General features: G+C 28.0%; 1 long non-coding RNA gene across 1 annotated transcript; it reads left to right on the plus strand.

Annotated features, from left to right (window-relative positions):
- Positions 1-18040: 18040 nt before the first annotated feature.
- On the plus strand, positions 18041-19276 carry LOC126551332 (uncharacterized). The gene is made up of 3 exons (XR_007605218.1): positions 18041-18122; positions 18193-18415; positions 18613-19276. It is a non-coding gene; the product is annotated as an uncharacterized LOC126551332 (long non-coding RNA).
- The last annotated feature ends 221 nt before the right edge of the window (positions 19277-19497 follow it).

Raw genomic sequence — 19497 nt, forward strand, 5'->3', positions numbered from 1 at the left:
GTTAATAGAAGTATGTATAAAAATGTATATCTTTATGTGTGGGTGAGTGTTTTGTCTAATATTATAAATTTATGCAGTGGTCTAGCAGGCTAACAACTTATAGGTAGGTACTCAATAGTTTACACATACAAATATACATCAGCCGTTAGAGTAATAACGGTTCTTTGGACACAGGGTAGTTCCCCGAAGGTAAAAAAAACTACTAATGACCTCTAATATCTATAAAAGCTGATTGTGGAAATAACATTTTTTTTTTTTTAATATGACAAAAATAAAAGAAACCCTTTCTATAGTCCCTTCGTAACGGGTTGAGATTAATTTTGGTTTTATGTCTTGATTGCATGACGTTCAATTGTGTGTGTGTGCGTACATCGACTTAGGAACAGAAGTGAAGGTAAAGAAAAAACTCCTCTACTGTATCATAAACATAAATAAGATATTGAATAACAACCGTCTTCGTTCGTTGCGTTTCTGAATGTAATTAAACATTTGAAATGTCGATTTTTACCCGTGAAATAATAACACAAGAGAAAAGAAATGAAAACTCCTCAGAGTATAATGAAACAAAACAAAGAAATCATATATATTTTAATTAAATTACTTTTAAATCAACAACTGTGAATTGTAATAATAATGAACAATATTGCAGATGTATTAAAATATATATGCTATATATTAACAAAGTATAAATTTTTAATCAAAATGGTAAGTAGACTAACAAAATCGATTTTAAATCTAAAACAGTAAAATTTTAATAGAAAAATTTGAATTCATGTTTTTAATTTGACTATTTTACTTTAGCTAAAACATGCATAGAATAATATTACATATATCTATGTATAAAATAAAGCAAGAACAATTTTCAAAAAAAATACAAATGTATATACCTATACATATAAATTTAATTTTAAAACATATTTTACACAGTATTAATTTACCGAAGCTGTAAAAAAAACAATTTATACTTGCTTAATAATCATATCGAAAATAATTTGTTTTATCTACCGATTTTAAAATAAAATCGTATTAATATTTTATTACTTTTAATACAATTATTAATGAGTTAAAAATTAAAACACTTGTTACGCCCGATTAATGTTTTAAAATAATAATTATCATTCAAATGGTAAATACAAATTAACAATAAATATAATTTATTTTATTTTATTTTATTTTAAATATTAAAAATATTAAGTAAAGCTACCAAATAATATTGTTATTTTACTAATATTGCACAATTTTGATTGTTTGAACTGAAGTTCCACAAAAGAAAAAATATTTTTTTTTCAAAAGATTATATTTTTATTTATTCCTTTTTTTATTTGATTATGTTGATCAACTAGTGAATTTAAAATGAATTGTTTATAATTTAAATATCAAAACGCAGTCATAGGACTGTACACCGAAGTAAGTGATTTCAAAACAACAAATACTAACCCAATCGTATGAGCTCTATGTGCTATCAATTTTGATTGGAAAACACCCTTATGCATCAGTTACTTATACATAATCATATATTTATAATAATACTATATAAAGTCTGTATTATTTTCATTTTATCATCCTCATTTTTCTATTATTGGGGTTTTACAGAAGACCCTTAGACCACCACTGTGGAGGGATTTTACAGTTCACTTGTTCGACACTAGACATCCAATTTTTATATAGATTTAGACAATAAATGGTATAAATGCAGCGTAGAACTTGTATACGATCTGTTCATGTATAAGCAGTAAGTTGACAGTTATAGAATCAAGGACACAATCATGATTTGGGGTTGCTAATGTATATGACTAATAAGATCGATTATGATTCATGATATTATTATAAAGTCCCTTGATTACTGTTCTAAAGAGAGCATTTCATCATTGCGATTTTATTAATTTTTTATAAATCAATAAATGTATTATTCTATGCTGTCGAGTGAAACTATATTATAGTATTGTGCAAATGTATGCTACACAGTGATTAACGCACATTATAGGAAAACTAGAAAAGTGCAGTGGCGTCATTTCAGTTTTAAATAGAGGGAGGCAAAGGTTTTGACCGGCCCAAATGAATAAGCAAATAATTAGCAAGCAAATATCTACTTACATTTTATCAAATTACCATTCTCACCTAACTTATTTTATAATTTAGGTGTTGTATTAATTGAACATCAATCTAAAATGTAGGTATACGATATATTAACAAATTAATATTATTTTAAGTTATATTTTTTAAATTTTTTATTGCTCACTTACTGATTAAAGTTTCTTCTATTGATTGAACATATCAGATATTGTTTTCCGATTTTTGAGTGATTTGAAGAAATTTTATTTTTTTGGTACATCGGTTTTTAGCCGCATCACCCGCCTATTTCTTTCTTATTAAGACACATTTTGTTCATATTAAAATATTAACGTGGTCACATGTCACTGAAAATTTAATTTTTTATATAAGTACCTACTCAGCTAAATACAGAATAGTTTACGAGTTTACAATACACGACTGTCGCAAGACTAAAGTCGAATCAATGATAAATAAGAGTGCCAATCGTTTGTTGTTTTTAGAATTGGTATTAATTTTAGATTTTAGAAATAAAACTTTATTTAATTATGATATTGCATTATAGTTATTATTATTGTTGTGCATACAACAATATTACTTACCTATGTTCCTTTTCCTTCGCGAAACACACACACACACAAATATTTATGCACATCCCAACAAGTGTTTAAATATAAATATATTCCAACTATTAATTATTAATTAAAAATAGATCATTGTGACAATATTTTCTTAGTATACACAACAAAGTATTTTCTGAAAATATAATAAAAATAGGTATGTTTTGCGCTAATACATTAATATAATAATGGTTGAACGGCAATCGGGCTGCTCTTAAAATCAGACCACTGAAATGCTCGCCTTGCCTCCCCCCCCCCCTCAAATAACTCCACTCCCCACTGGAAGAGCCGAATAGAAATACTATTTCATTCTGTTCATAAGACATTGTAATATATTTCAGTTATGCACTGCGTAACTAATCATAACTAAAGTCTCAAACAAATAATATAATTGAAAAACTTTACTGATCATCGTAAAATTTTAAATGCAAATTTATACACTTAATGGATTGTTTTAAACATTTTATTATCATATTTAAAACAAACAATTCAAATCTAGAGACTAGAATGGTAGGTATATATTTTAATTTGTCATCTAATGTATTATTCATAGGTCACATCTAAAACACGGTGTTTAAGTGTTTTTAATAAAATATAAAAAATACAATGTTGAATGTTAGTAATTAAATTCGTATACCTATTCAATACGTGCCAGTGCCACATTTAGGGGGGTACAAGGGGTACAATTATACCGAGTGCCAACATTTTAGGGGGCGGCTATAGTTTTTAGGAGTAAAGAGGTACAAAATTTTGAATAAATTTTGATAACCGTGATGGAAAGAAAAACAAATAATTTAATCATTTAAAACCTTTAACATTTACATAACACACATACCGCATTGATGAACCTGTTCATTGTTTATATTATTTAGTCACCATATCTATACATTATAATAATTTTGTCCATGAACATATAATAAGATTTTGTCTAATATTATTTTACCACTTGATAAGTGATTCTATTTATGAAATAGACACGAGGTTGAATTAATGATAACACTATTATAATATTACTTATTATTTATTAATAATAATATATTAATTTTTTAAGAAAAATAATTTATTATAATATAAGTTATGATTTATATAATTTCTGTGAAATGTAAATCAGTTTGCTGTTATGCAATGCAATGCAATGCATATTTGAAAGATCCGTAACAAGTAAGATAAATTTAACTATTAGATATTTATAGTTGTTTGACAGTTATACAATTAAAACATATATGAATATATTCAATTATTAATAATGTACAAACAAGTTATTACTTATTATTAATTAATATGCAATATTAATTTTATTATTTAGTTATGCAAAGAATCGGTTCATGATTGGTTAGAAGTATAACTAAAACAAATTATATTTATTTAGTCATCCAGATTCATTGATTGCATAAAACCATACAAAGTAATAGCATTTCATTTAAAATCTAACAACTTATTTATATGAGCTAAAATAAAATCAACTAGTTACAACCTCCATTAAAATTTTTCAAATCGCATTATTTTCTGATAAATATCTCAATATTTTTAATACTTTCAATTTAAATATATTACAATAATTAAAAAAAAAATTGGTCACAATCATAATTAAAGTTAATTAAATTAAAATTTAATACAACAAAATAATAATTTTTACTACTGAAATAATTCAATAAACAGTACATATAAAATACATTAAAAAAAAAAAAAAATTAGTAAAGAAACATATAAACATATTATACTGTTCATTAACATCAATAATAACTAATAAGTAATAAAGGATGTAAGTAAAAATTAAACTTGTTAAATTCATAGTAAAAAATAATACATTTTTTTAATCAATATATTTTATTTTATTAACAATATTATATATTATATATATATATATATATATATATTATTTTCATATTTTATATTTTATTTTTTAATGACAAAAACATGGATGGCATTCAAATTTGTTCTATCAGTTTATAGAGCCTGCAACTAATCAGTCAACAGATTACACGCCTCTTGGACTACTCTTACGAGTTGGTATAAGAGCCAGTCCATTACCGCCTACTACTCCTAATACACGACCAGGAACTGAATCTATACTAACTGCAAACCTATCAATTGCACATCATATGTCGAACTTAATACAACATTGACAACAACATCAGAATAAATTGGACTCGAGATAGAAAAAATTATGTTTTTGCAATGTTTTTTGTAAAAAAAATAACAGTGAATACATTTATAAAGAAACTCCAAGACAAAAGAGAGAGAAGTTCAGAACACACCAAAAACTATATAATTCAAAAGTAAGCAAATGTTGATCAAGATTTAGTTACTATTTCTTATCGCGTTTCTTTGGTATGTCCATTGGGTAAAACTAAAATTAAGATACCTGCAAAGTCTATTAAATGTGATCATTTAAGATGTTTCGATGCTAGGATATTTGTTCTAATGAATGAGAAAAAGCAAACTTGGATGTGCCAGACATGTGATAAGCTTTGTTTGTATGACGATATGCATATTGAAAATTACTTTTTAAAAGTTGTTTCATGTACAACGCTTAACAAGTACAATAAAGATATTGAATTTTCGGCTGATGGCACATGAAAAGTTTCCATAGAAACAAAAAACACTGATAGGAGTCGTGATAAAGCAAAATCTAATGATTGTGTGGATTTAGAAAACGATGATGAAAAATGCATAAAACCAAAAACTGAAACTAGCACTGAAATGTATAAAAACCCAACAAATTAACCAAAATATTGACAACAACATCAGAATAAATTGGACTCGAGATAGAAAAAATTATGTTTTTGCAATGTTTTTTGTAAAAAAAATAACAGTGAATACATTTATAAAGAAACTCCAAGACAAAAGAGAGAGAAGTTCAGAACACACTAAAAACTATATAATTCAAAAGTAAGCAAATGTTGATCAAGATTTAGTTACTATTTCTTATCGCGTTTCTTTGGTATGTCCATTGGGTAAAACTAAAATTAAGATACCTGCAAAGTCTATTAAATGTGATCATTTAAGATGTTTCGATGCTAGGACATTTGTTCTAATGAATGAGAAAAAGCAAACTTGGATGTGCCAGACATGTGATAAGCTTTGTTTGTATGACGATATGCATATTGAAAATTACTTTTTAAAAGTTGTTTCATGTACAACGCTTAACAAGTACAATAAAGATATTGAATTTTCGACTGATGGCACATGAAAAGTTTCCATAGAAACAAAAAACACTGATAGGAGTCGTGATAAAGCAAAATCTAATGATTGTGTGGATTTAGAAAACGATGATGAAAAATGCATAAAACCAAAAATTGAAACTAGCACTGAAATGTATAAAAACCCAACAAATTAACCAAAATATTGACAACAACATCAGAATAAATTGGACTCGAGATAGAAAAAATTATGTTTTTGCAATGTTTTTTGTAAAAAAAATAACAGTGAATACATTTATAAAGAAACTCCAAGACAAAAGAGAGAGAAGTTCAGAACACACTAAAAACTATATAATTCAAAAGTAAGCAAATGTTGATCAAGATTTAGTTACTATTTCTTATCGCGTTTCTTTGGTATGTCCATTGGGTAAAACTAAAATTAAGATACCTGCAAAGTCTATTAAATGTGATCATTTAAGATGTTTCGATGCTAGGACATTTGTTCTAATGAATGAGAAAAAGCAAACTTGGATGTGCCAGACATGTGATAAGCTTTGTTTGTATGACGATATGCATATTGAAAATTACTTTTTAAAAGTTGTTTCATGTACAACGCTTAACAAGTATAATAAAGATATTGAATTTTAGGCTGATGGCACATGAAAAGTTTCCATAGAAACAAAAAACACTGATAGGAGTCGTGATAAAGCAAAATCTAATGATTGTGTGGATTTAGAAAACGATGATGAAAAATGCATAAAACCAAAAACTGAAACTAGCACTGAAATGTATAAAAACCCAACAAATTAACCAAAATATTGACAACAACATCAGAATAAATTGGACTCGAGATAGAAAAAATTATGTTTTTGCAATGTTTTTTGTAAAAAAAATAACAGTGAATACATTTATAAAGAAACTCCAAGACAAAAGAGAGAGAAGTTCAGAACACACTAAAAACTATATAATTCAAAAGTAAGCAAATGTTGATCAAGATTTAGTTACTATTTCTTATCGCGTTTCTTTGGTATGTCCATTGGGTAAAACTACAATTAAGATACCTGCAAAGTCTATTAAATGTGATCATTTAAGATGTTTCGATGCTAGGACATTTGTTCTAATGAATGAGAAAAAGCAAACTTGGATGTGCCAGACATGTGATAAGCTTTGTTTGTATGACGATATGCATATTGAAAATTACTTTTTAAAAGTTGTTTCATGTACAACGCTTAACAAGTATAATAAAGATATTGAATTTTCGGCTGATGGCACATGAAAAGTTTCCATAGAAACAAAAAACACTGATAGGAGTCGTGATAAAGCAAAATCTAATGATTGTGTGGATTTAGAAAACGATGATGAAAAATGCATAAAACCAAAAACTGAAACTAGCACTGAAATGTATAAAAACCCAACAAATTAACCAAAATATTGACAACAACATCAGAATAAATTGGACTCGAGATAGAAAAAATTATGTTTTTGCAATGTTTTTTGTAAAAAAAATAACAGTGAATACATTTATAAAGAAACTCCAAGACAAAAGAGAGAGAAGTTCAGAACACACTAAAAACTATATAATTCAAAAGTAAGCAAATGTTGATCAAGATTTAGTTACTATTTCTTATCGCGTTTCTTTGGTATGTCCATTGGGTAAAACTAAAATTAAGATACCTGCAAAGTCTATTAAATGTGATCATTTAAGATGTTTCGATGCTAGGACATTTGTTCTAATGAATGAGAAAAAGCAAACTTGGATGTGCCAGACATGTGATAAGCTTTGTTTGTATGACGATATGCATATTGAAAATTACTTTTTAAAAGTTGTTTCATGTACAACGCTTAACAAGTACAATAAAGATATTGAATTTTCGACTGATGGCACATGAAAAGTTTCCATAGAAACAAAAAACACTGATAGGAGTCGTGATAAAGCAAAATCTAATGATTGTGTGGATTTAGAAAACGATGATGAAAAATGCATAAAACCAAAAACTGAAACTAGCACTGAAATTTATAAAAACCCAACAAATTAACCAAAATATTTACAACAACATCAGAATAAATTGGACTCGTGATAGAAAAAATTATATTTTTGCAATGTCTCTTCCGACCGACGGTGATAGCAGCTAGCGCGCGATGACGTGCGCTTCGATGGTGTATAGATTAAGACGATTTTGTCATGGAACGAGTTCATTATATATAATAATAGTTTGTTGCTACGCAGGTACATAGGTTGTTATTAAGTGATAGGAAAAATATAGATTTTCTTATTTAAAGTACTATCTATAGTAACCAAATTCCATTGTTAACATAATAAAATTATGATTTGCCTTCTGCATTAACCTGAAGAATGTAAAAGAAATTGATGTCACTATTTTCAATATAATTAACTATAAAATATACTATTGAATACTATAATAAAAAGAAAAGATAGTTAATATCTAAATATTTTAATGCTTACTGATTGACATTCTAAAAAATTTGATTATCTTAAATATAATGTTAATATGTGGATTGAACTACATTAATTTTAAAAGCTTATACTATAAAAACTACTTATAATATTAAAAAATAAAAATAAAAACCGGTTGAATAGCATCAGCTGCTTGTGCTCCAATCTCCTGTTTATATTTTTTTGTTGGTGATTCTTCATCGCCACTTTTTGCCAGATCGATAAAAGATGACTTTAAGTTTTCAGGTTCTTGGGTTCTAGCACCTTCAGGACTAGGTTCAGTTTTTTGTTCTATGCATTCTTCATCGTTACAATCTAAATCCACATAATCGATAGGTTTTACTTTATCAAGACTACTATTGATGTTTTTGTTTCTTCGAAAGCTCTCCATGTGCCATCAGCTGAAAATTCAATATCTTTATTCCACTTGTTAAGTGTTGTACTTGAAACAACTTCCAAAAAGTAATTTTCAATTTGTATATCGTCATACAAAAAAGGCTTATTACATGTTGGGCATATCCAAGTTTTCTTCTTCTCATTCATTAGAATAAAATGTCCTAGCATCGATTCATTGTAAATGAACACAATGAATTGACATTGCAGGTATTTTCATTCTAACTTTACCCAATGGACACACCAAAGAAACACGATAAGAAATAGTAGCTAAATCTTGATCAACATCTGCTTACTTTTTAATTACATAGATTTTAGTGTCTTCCGCACTTCTCCCTCTTTTGTCTTGAATTTTCTTTATTAATATATTCACCGTTATTTTTTTTACAATAAACACTGCAAAAACATAATATTTTCTATTTGGAGTCCAAGTTATTGTGATGTTGTCGTCAATATTTGGATTAAGTTGTTGGGTTCTTGAAATTTAAGGGCTAGGTTCAGTTTTTGGTTCTAAGCATTTTTCATCGTCACAATCTAAATCCACATAATCGATAGGTTTTACTTTATCGAGACTACTATTGGTGTTTTTGTTTCTTCGAAAGCTCTCCATGTGCCATCAGCTGAAAATTCAATATCTTTATTCCACTTGTTAAGTGTTGTACTTGAAACAACTTCCAAAAAGTAATTTTCAATTTGTATATCGTCATACAAAAAAGGCTTATTACATGTTGGGCATATCCAAGTTTTCTTCTTCTCATTCATTAGAATAAAATGTCCTAGCATCGATTCATTGTAAATGAACACAATGAATAGACATTGCAGGTATTTTCATTCTAACTTTACCCAATGGACACACCAAAGAAACACGATAAGAAATAGTAGCTAAATCTTGATCAACATCTGCTTACTTTTTAATTACATAGATTTTAGTGTCTTCCGCACTTCTCCCTCTTTTGTCTTGAATTTTCTTTATTAATATATTCACCGTTATTTTTTTTACAATAAACACTGCAAAAACATAATATTTTCCATCTGGAGTCCAAGTTATTGTGATGTTGTCGTCAATGTTTGGATTAAGTTGTTGGGTTCTTGAAATTTAAGGGCTAGGTTCAGTTTTTGGTTCTAAGCATTTTTCATCGTCACAATCTAAATCCACATAATCGATAGGTTTTACTTTATCGAGACTACTATTGGTGTTTTTGTTTCTTCGAAAGCTCTCCATGTGCCATCAGCTGAAAATTCAATATCTTTATTCCACTTGTTAAGTGTTGTACTTGAAACAACTTCCAAAAAGTAATTTTCAATTTGTATATCGTCATACAAAAAAGGCTTATTACATGTTGGGCATATCCAAGTTTTCTTCTTCTCATTCATTAGAATTAAATGTCCTAGCATCGATTCATTGTAAATGAACACAATGAATAGACATTGCAGGTATTTTCATTCTAACTTTACCCAATGGACACACCAAAGAAACACGATAAGAAATAGTAGCTAAATCTTGATCAACATCTGCTTACTTTTTAATTACATAGATTTTAGTGTCTTCCGCACTTCTCCCTCTTTTGTCTTGAACTTTCTTTATTAATGTATTCACCGTTATTTTTTTTACAATAAACACTGCAAAAACATAATATTTTCGATCTGGAGTCCAAATTATTGTGATGTTGTCGTCAATATTTGGATTAAGTTGTTGGGTTCTTGAAATTTTAGGGCCAGGTTCAGTTTTTGGTTCTAAGCATTTTTCATCGTCACAATCTAAATCCACATAATCGATAGGTTTTACTTTATCGAGACTACTATTGGTGTTTTTGTTTCTTCTTCGAAAGCTCTCCATGTGCCATCAGCTGAAAATTCAATATCTTTATTCCACTTGTTAAGTGTTGTACTTGAAACAACTTCCAAAAAGTAATTTTCAATTTGTATATCGTCATACAAAAAAGGCTTATTACATGTTGGGCATATCCAAGTTTTCTTCTTCTCATTCATTAGAATTAAATGTCCTAGCATCGATTCATTGTAAATGAACACAATGAATAGACATTGCAGGTATTTTCATTCTAACTTTACCCAATGGACACACCAAAGAAACACGATAAGAAATAGTAGCTAAATCTTGATCAACATCTGCTTACTTTTTAATTACATAGATTTTAGTGTCTTCCGCACTTCTCCCTCTTTTGTCTTGAACTTTCTTTATTAATGTATTCACCGTTATTTTTTTTACAATAAACACTGCAAAAACATAATATTTTCGATCTGGAGTCCAAATTATTGTGATGTTGTCGTCAATATTTGGATTAAGTTGTTGGGTTCTTGAAATTTTAGGGCCAGGTTCAGTTTTTGGTTCTAAGCATTTTTCATCGTCACAATCTAAATCCACATAATCGATAGGTTTTACTTTATCGAGACTACTATTGGTGTTTTTGTTTCTTCGAAAGCTCTCCATGTGCCATCAGCTGAAAATTCAATATCTTTATTCCACTTGTTAAGTGTTGTACTTGAAACAACTTCCAAAAAGTAATTTTCAATTTGTATATCGTCATACAAAAAAGGCTTATTACATGTTGGGCATATCCAAGTTTTCTTCTTCTCATTCATTAGAATAAATGTCCTAGCATCGATTCATTGCAAATGAACACAATGAATAGACATTGCAGGTATTTTCATTCTAACTTTACCCAATGGACACACCAAAGAAACACGATAAGAAATAGTAGCTAAATCTTGATCAACATCTGCTTACTTTTTAATTACATAGATTTTAGTGTCTTCCGCACTTCTCCCTCTTTTGTCTTGAATTTTCTTTATTAATATATTCACCGTTATTTTTTTTACAATAAACACTGCAAAAACATAATATTTTCTATTTGGAGTCCAAGTTATTGTGATGTTATCGTCAATATTTGGATTAAGTTCGACATATGATGTGCAATTGATAGGTTTGCAGTTAGTATAGATTCAGTTCCTGGTCGAGTATTAGGAGTAATAGGCGGTAATGGACAGGCTCTCATACCAACTCGTAAGAGTAGTCCAAGAGGTGTGTAATCTGTTGACTCATTAGGTACAGGATCTATCAACTGACTGAACAAATTTGAATGTAGCCTTCTTTCATACCTGAAATAAAATAGATATTATGAACATAATTAAAATTAAAAAAATATGGCAAAATAGCATAGAGTAATATATAGAGAGGGCATTACATATCTTTTCTGTACAAGACAGTGACGCTGAAAAGGTGTAAAGGTGATAGTTCGAAAAAATTATTGTACAATATATGGTAAAGCGATTTACTTATAAGCCCGTTATCTTTAATACATTTGTTATGTCGTGTGTTGTTATCTGATTATATAGATAATATATTATGGATAGGCCATTAGCCTTCTCCGTGCGTTTCCAAATGGAACGCTGCTCCATGGGTGTTTAGTAAAGGGATGGCCTATTCATCATATAGTATCTATGTCTGATTATCGCAAAGATAACGACATTACAAGTGAATCGTTTTACCATATATTGTACAATAATATTTTTTTTATATTATCTACTTAAACTGCCAAAATATACAACTTTTCCTCGTCACTGTTTCTTTGGAAGGGCTGAAAGGGCATCGCTATGTTGCTCTATGCAAAATATACACCTTTTCCGAATCGCAGAAAAAATGGCCACGGATAAAAAACCCACGGAAAAAAACCCAAACTAAAATACACACCCCGGAAAAAAATCCCAAGAAAATAAAAGTGCTGTCATTTTAATCTTATATTATGAAATATTTTATAAACTGTGGTGATTGTTGATTAAACAATGGATTTACAATCATCTATAATATAAAAATGAATTGCAAATGTGTAGGTAAGCGCATAACTCAACATCGCCTGGACCGATTGCGCTCATTCTTTATTTTTTGGGTCATAATTGCCAAGAAAAGGTTCCTACGGACGAAAAATTTGAGAAAGCTATCGGGTTAGAAAAATATGACGAGGTGGTGATGAAATTATAGAGGCGCCATCTGTCCAGCAAATAGTAAACTAAATTATTTTTGGTAGTCAATGGCAACCATTTAAATAAAGTAAATTATTTATCTAAAATGTTATAGCAAGGTTGTTTTTAATAATGCAAGCAAATAGACATACAAACTTAAATCGTTGTCATAGTAAAAAAATAAATTAAAAATCTATGTATACAAAAATGGAGACAAAAATGTATAAGAATTCATCAATTGAGAACGACTGAACCGATTTCGCTAATTCTTTTTTAGTTGTATTTGTTATTGTCTGGAGAAGGTTTTTACTTTTTACGAAAGAAAATTTTTAAAAAGTCAACTAAATAAGTAGAAAAAGTGCAAAATCTATTTATTGATGTCTGATATTTGAACTCGATACCGTTGTCTTTATTCACTCTATAGTAGACGTAGACATCTAAACATCTGCTCGATGTACAATCAGTATAATCTATGGTTTCTATAGTTATTTTATAGTTTGGAAATTTGAAATTTGTTGAGTGATTTTTTTTTTACAAAAAATTAAGAAAGTTTATTATTAAGACTTCATTTTCGAGTATTATTAAATAATGAGTATTTTTTTTTTTAATATTTGTTTATAAAACAAATAAAAAAGTATAGTTCTCTATACCTAATCTATCTATCCTCTATTTTCTATAAATATAAAAATGGAGACAAAAATGTATAACATTTCATCAATTGAGAACGGCTGGACCGATTTCGCTCATTCTTTTTTTGTTTGGGTCGTAACTGCCAGGATAAGGTTCTTATGTAAGAAAAAGTTAAGAAAGTTGCATGGAAAATAAAAAAAAATACAATGAAAAATAAAAAATACCGATGACTACTATTACTATTATTATTATTACTATTTTATTTTCGGTAACCATGGTAACAATTTTTTTGTTATTATTAATTATTTTCCCCGTTTTTGTAACATTTTTCACTGATAATTCGCTCCTATTGGTCGCAGTTGAAGTTGCTTATGTAATACAATTTTAGGAAAGTCCACCAGAAAAGTTCGGAATCTGGATGTAAAAAAACAACAACAACTGTCACTGCAGTCCAGTAAGAAAATAAACTATATTAAAGTCGCTATTGATTATGATTGAATATTATAATAGTTATAAACCTGTTGTTATATTTTGTTAAAACCATAACAACAAAAATAAGAATTAGCGTAGTAAGTCAATGTTCACAGTAAATTTCAAATTCACAGCAATAGACTAACATAACAAGTTATACCAAGTTTTATTGTTTTACCAACAGGCAACAATATAAAAACCACGAGATGGCACATTATTGTATTTTACCCACTGTAGTAAAAAAAAAAAAGATATAACTTTGAAACTTAAGTGTTAGAAATTATAAACTTACGTACACATCTCGCGGGGTCCGCAATCCACCACGTATGTATTACCTACATGATAATATACTACTCGCATAATCATAACAGAGTCTCACGGCAACGGCAAGCAGAATGACTATAATCTTATGACTTGAGTAACTCACTGACTAATAAACGTAGAGCCTGAACAATGATAGATCGATGCTTGCAATTTACACGGTACATTCGTAAAATCGTACCACAAATTTAGTGATGCATTCACAAGATTTTTGAGAATCAAAACGGTCGATGAAAATGTCTAAGTTTTGAACACCGTTAAACCGAATATTAATTAATAACAAATTAATCAAAATTCGAATCATATTATATTATAGAATTGGCATTTTTAACGGGCAACGAAGTGCATGAGGTCAGCTAGTATAATATATTTTTAATAATAAATAATAATATTTTTTAAATAATTTTATCATATAAATATATCAGCAATATAAATTAAATTAAACGTCAAAATGCTTATCAAAGGTTGAACAATAAAAATGAAATTTATTGACAGGGTATAATATTATTGTGTAAAATATAGATTGTATTATTAATTATCACACATAGAAATCTTGTGTTGAATTAACAACAAAACATGTCAATATTAAACACATTTAAGTATAGAAATCTAGCTGAAGTAAGCTTGGTGTTAAAATACTATTAGGTATTAAAAAGTTTAAACTTATTTAAGCAAAATCAACATTTATTAAGGGTTAATTAATAATCATTGATTACATTTGTCTCATTTGAGACAATAATAAAATGGTGTAAAACGGTAACAATCAATAGTTACTACAACAAGATTTTAAGAAATAACTTATTGTTGAATTATAAGGATAATTCAGCTACACACTGGCGTTACCTTAACAACCCAAATCACATAATTTATTTGAAATAATAATAACTTGTAGGCTATATCTATACATAAAAAAATTAAAATTAACTGAACTGTACAATAAAGATAATTAACTATGAAAAGCTAAGTTAAAACAATACAAAATTTAACTGAATAAGTTATATTATATTAATAAGTTTGATTAAACAAAAATAACTAACTAGTTAAATTAAAAAGTTAAAAAAAATTAACTCTTTAATAAGTTAATGTTCACCATTGCTAAAAAGTATATAATATGTATGTATCATGTATGTATAATTTAATAAAGTATTATATTTTACTACTGTATATATTTTTTAAAATATATATCTATAAATAAATGTAAATATTTTATATATAATATATTTTTTTGGGCTTTTTTTCCGGCGTGTGTTTTTTAGTTTGGGTTTTTTTCCGTAGGTTTTTTTTGGGGGGGAGGGGGGTTATTTTTCCGTGGCCATTTTTTCCGCCTCCCACCTTTTCCGCGTCACTGTCTTGTACAGTCGAGATATGTAATGCCCTCTCTATATTACTCTATGATGTAAACACTATTGTACGGCTAGCGAAAAATGAGCCGTGACCATCGCATCACTAGTGGGGAATCTTAGCGTAAACAGGGGTTCTCCGTTTGAAACTACGGCGTGTTATGGCGAGCAAAAAGTGAGGGGTGACAAAAAGTTTTAGTATCATAAACATGCAAAATTATTTTTTTTTATATAAATTAAAAACTAAAAATTAACTATACGATTTCGAGTAAAAATTTACACAATCTAAGAATTTTTATCATACACAAATGTTTATTAAAAAAAATTCAAAATAACATTATTTTTGTGAAATTGTGTTTAAAAGTATTAGGTGTACTATTTATATTAGATTAATATTATGTAACGAGTAAGTACTACCTAGCGTGAGGTAATAAAATTCGATTTTAAGTTTTCGAATTGAAAACTTATACAGTTATTTTAAAGTACACTTTTTTACTTGGATTTTTTTTTTAATGTCACATGATACAATTGGTACCTACATATTAAAACTAGATAAATCTTCGACTAGCAGTTCATGTTTTCGTCACATTCTGTTACAGTTACCTTGCTCAATAATAGTATTGAATATTAATTTTTTAATAAAACATTTGTAAGTTTAGATCTAGCAAAATCTATCCCTGACCCTTCTTCTTCAAACTTATTTTTACTATTTTTTATTTTATTTTTTTTTGTCATCCGACAATAGCTTATTGATGTATACATTAAAATGGGTTATTTAGTATCAACAGTAGCTATTTGTACAGATGTAAATATGATTTTTTTTAATGAATAAAAATATAATTATAATGAATATAAACATTATTATAAAATATGCGAAAAAAATTGTAACCATAAAAATGATCATTGGCCACATAACAGAATTTATTAACCTAACCTAACCTAGCCTTACTGCCATGATTCCAAAAATCCGTACATTAAAATACTTAGAAAATGCCAAATAATTACCTGAATTAGTATCTTTTTTCCTTTAAATCGGGTTGTACGTCAAAATTAATTGGAAAGATCTACACAACGGTAGTGATTGTCGTTGAATCTTACTAATCCTATTATGACGCGCCATTACCATGTGTCCGTATTGTTTCACACAATCACAACTGGTGAATAATTGTTTTGATGTGATGGTATGGTACCGTCGTTTTGCGTTCACTGACCGTCCTAGTCACCGTGCAAATGATGAACAATAATCAACAGCGATCAGCCAAAAATTAATGACAATTTAATACAGACACTTTAGACTCAGTTACGTTATGTCGGTATGACGTGTGAATGTTGATTGTTGAATACACAAAAAATGAAATCGTCATGTTTATGCGAAGCCACCATGGACATTATAAAAAAGACGCTAACGTTATTTATTATCTTAGATAATTTACAATGGTCAAACTCACGATTTAAGATATCTTAAATCGTGGTCAAACTGGAATGAGACCAAAATAAATTAACCTAACCTAACCTAATGCGTGAGTGTGTATATATGTCTCGTATTTATTCCAATAACTGCATACTCCTTGGAAATGTTACATTTGAATATAGATTAGGAACCCCGCGTTTTTATCATAGATATAGATAATAAATTAGATTGCTAACTATTTTTTTTGTATCATAATTAATTGACAAGCTGGTCGGCAGACGCCGTTTTTCCGCCATTTTGATTGCGGGCTATGGGATGTTATCAATTTTTATCGTTGTGATCGTTGTGTGATAATCACGATTTAAGATAATATTATCTTTAATCATGGTGATAATACATATAAATAGGTATAAATATTATGGTTCATTGATTCATGTCATTATTGTCATTCATGAATCGAAAATATTAAATGTTTTGTATTTACAATTAATATTTATTTATTATAATAGGTATTAAAAAAATTGTTACATAAGTATCTCAAAAAACTAAAAACATTTAAAGAACTGATCTTACTGCTACAAGCAATATAATACACAGATAATACTAATATATTTCATACGTAAAATAAAAATAAATTATTAATAAGTTATTAAATAAAATTGACTTATGCAACTTTTGTCTTTTATTGACAGAAGCTTTCAAAATAGAAGAACTTAAAATTTTGCTGTAAGAGTGTATACGAATATTTAAATGAATACGGCTTACTAAGTTAATAATATTTATCTTGTGAGGAAGTGAATACATATCAGTGTCTTCAAAACGTTTATTTGTTTCTGGAAGTAAGTTTGAACATCATGCAAGAGAGTTTCGAACCATTTTTTGATCCAATTTTTTTATAAATAATTTTCTTTTGTCAATAGACAATAATTATATACTTAAAGTATTATTCAGTTAATTTGACGATTTTGAAAACACTTTCAGATGCTATTTGAAGACCTCCTCGATTTTTTATACTTATTGAATTATTAAATGCTTCTTTATTTTTTTGACAATAAGCATGGTCATTTGTATAATTTAATTTGTTGAATAATGACTTAATATAATTTGGACACTGCAAAACTGGAATAAGTTTTTTTACTATATAACCAGATATAGGTATAGTATAATACATTATCAGTAATAGTTTTGATAAACGGATCATTGCTAACATTGTCTACAAATAGTTTAATGGTTGATTCTTCTTCATCTTCTTGATTCAGGAATGGTTTTTTATACTTCCATTTAATGGAAAAAAGAGAATCTTCTTCATGAGTAAGTAAATTACAATTTCCATTTATTAAAGTAATTGAAGTATGTAATAAAATACTTTTTATTGCACTAGTAAATTGTATTTGGATTGTTATTGGATCCAAATCAACCTCTCATATGTCCAAAGAATAATTCAATTGCATCTTGGCTAAATTTATAAGTTAAGACAAATTTGAATCCATGATTAACCAGTAAATCTTTAGATATATTTATAATTGATTTTACTGATGTGGCAAATCCTATGATGAATGTTTTTCTCTGGCTTTTCCACAAAGGCACTCCATCTATAGTTTTTAGTGAGTATAAATACTTTATGTGACTGTTCATTCTATTATCTTTAAATATTATATTTTCCATATGAATTGGTTGTTTGAAATCTTTCCCAAAAGGAGTTCTTGAATTTAAAAAATCAAAAATTTCATCAATAGACAATAATTCTAATGAACTGAATTGTTGGTTCACAATTTTTAAAATTATTTGATGTTTCTTTTAGGTACTGAAGAGCATCTGCCACTGAACTACTTAGAGTTTGTACTGCAAGTTTAACTTTCATGCTATTGCCCTTCCAGTTAATGTGTGCTGATCCAATTTTATTACCTAATTTAAATCCAGCTTCGTTTTGTAATTCAAATAACTGTTCAAAATACCTACATTCAATAAGCTGTTCATTTTCATTTTTAAATGCTCTGAATGTCCCTAAAGCATTTCTTGCCAATTTTATATTGTGACAGGCGTCTGGAGTAAAATATACATTTGGTTTTGTTTGATCTATACTAAAATAAGGTTTAATATTAGAATATTCTTCACTTAATTTGCATCCTAATACATTAAAAGTACTGCTATGACATAAGCTCCATCCCAAGTTACGCTTAATACATTAGTTTTATATTTTTGGCATTCAGTTATAGCAAATTTTATAAGCTGTGCCTGTACTGTAGATTTAATTTTGTCTACAAACCAATAACTAATCGGCCACTTCCACTTTCCTTTTAAGCTTGACAACACAAAAACTAAAACTTCTGAAGCTGGTGTTTCACATTCTTCAATACTTAAATGGTTACCATAATCACAATAACCAATAAATCTACCAAATTAATTCTTCTAACTGTCTGTTGTAGTTTTTTAACTTTTTGCCTTAACATTTTAACATTTTTTTCTTAAACCTGATTTAACTGGCGTTTCTTTTACTATTTTTCTTCTTTTACAATTAGTTTCAATATCTTATATAGTTATATAATATCTTCGTATAATTGAGATTAAAAATTGAAAATTATTTTTTTATTTTTCAGGTGCATTAATTATTATTTTGGTAATAAAATTTATAACTCTCAATCAGTAGTAGAAATGTTATGTGTTTTTTATGCTACGACCACATATA

The sequence above is a fragment of the Aphis gossypii genome, chromosome 3, assembly GCF_020184175.1.
Source record: "Aphis gossypii isolate Hap1 chromosome 3, ASM2018417v2, whole genome shotgun sequence".
Lineage (NCBI taxonomy): Eukaryota > Metazoa > Arthropoda > Insecta > Hemiptera > Aphididae > Aphis > Aphis gossypii.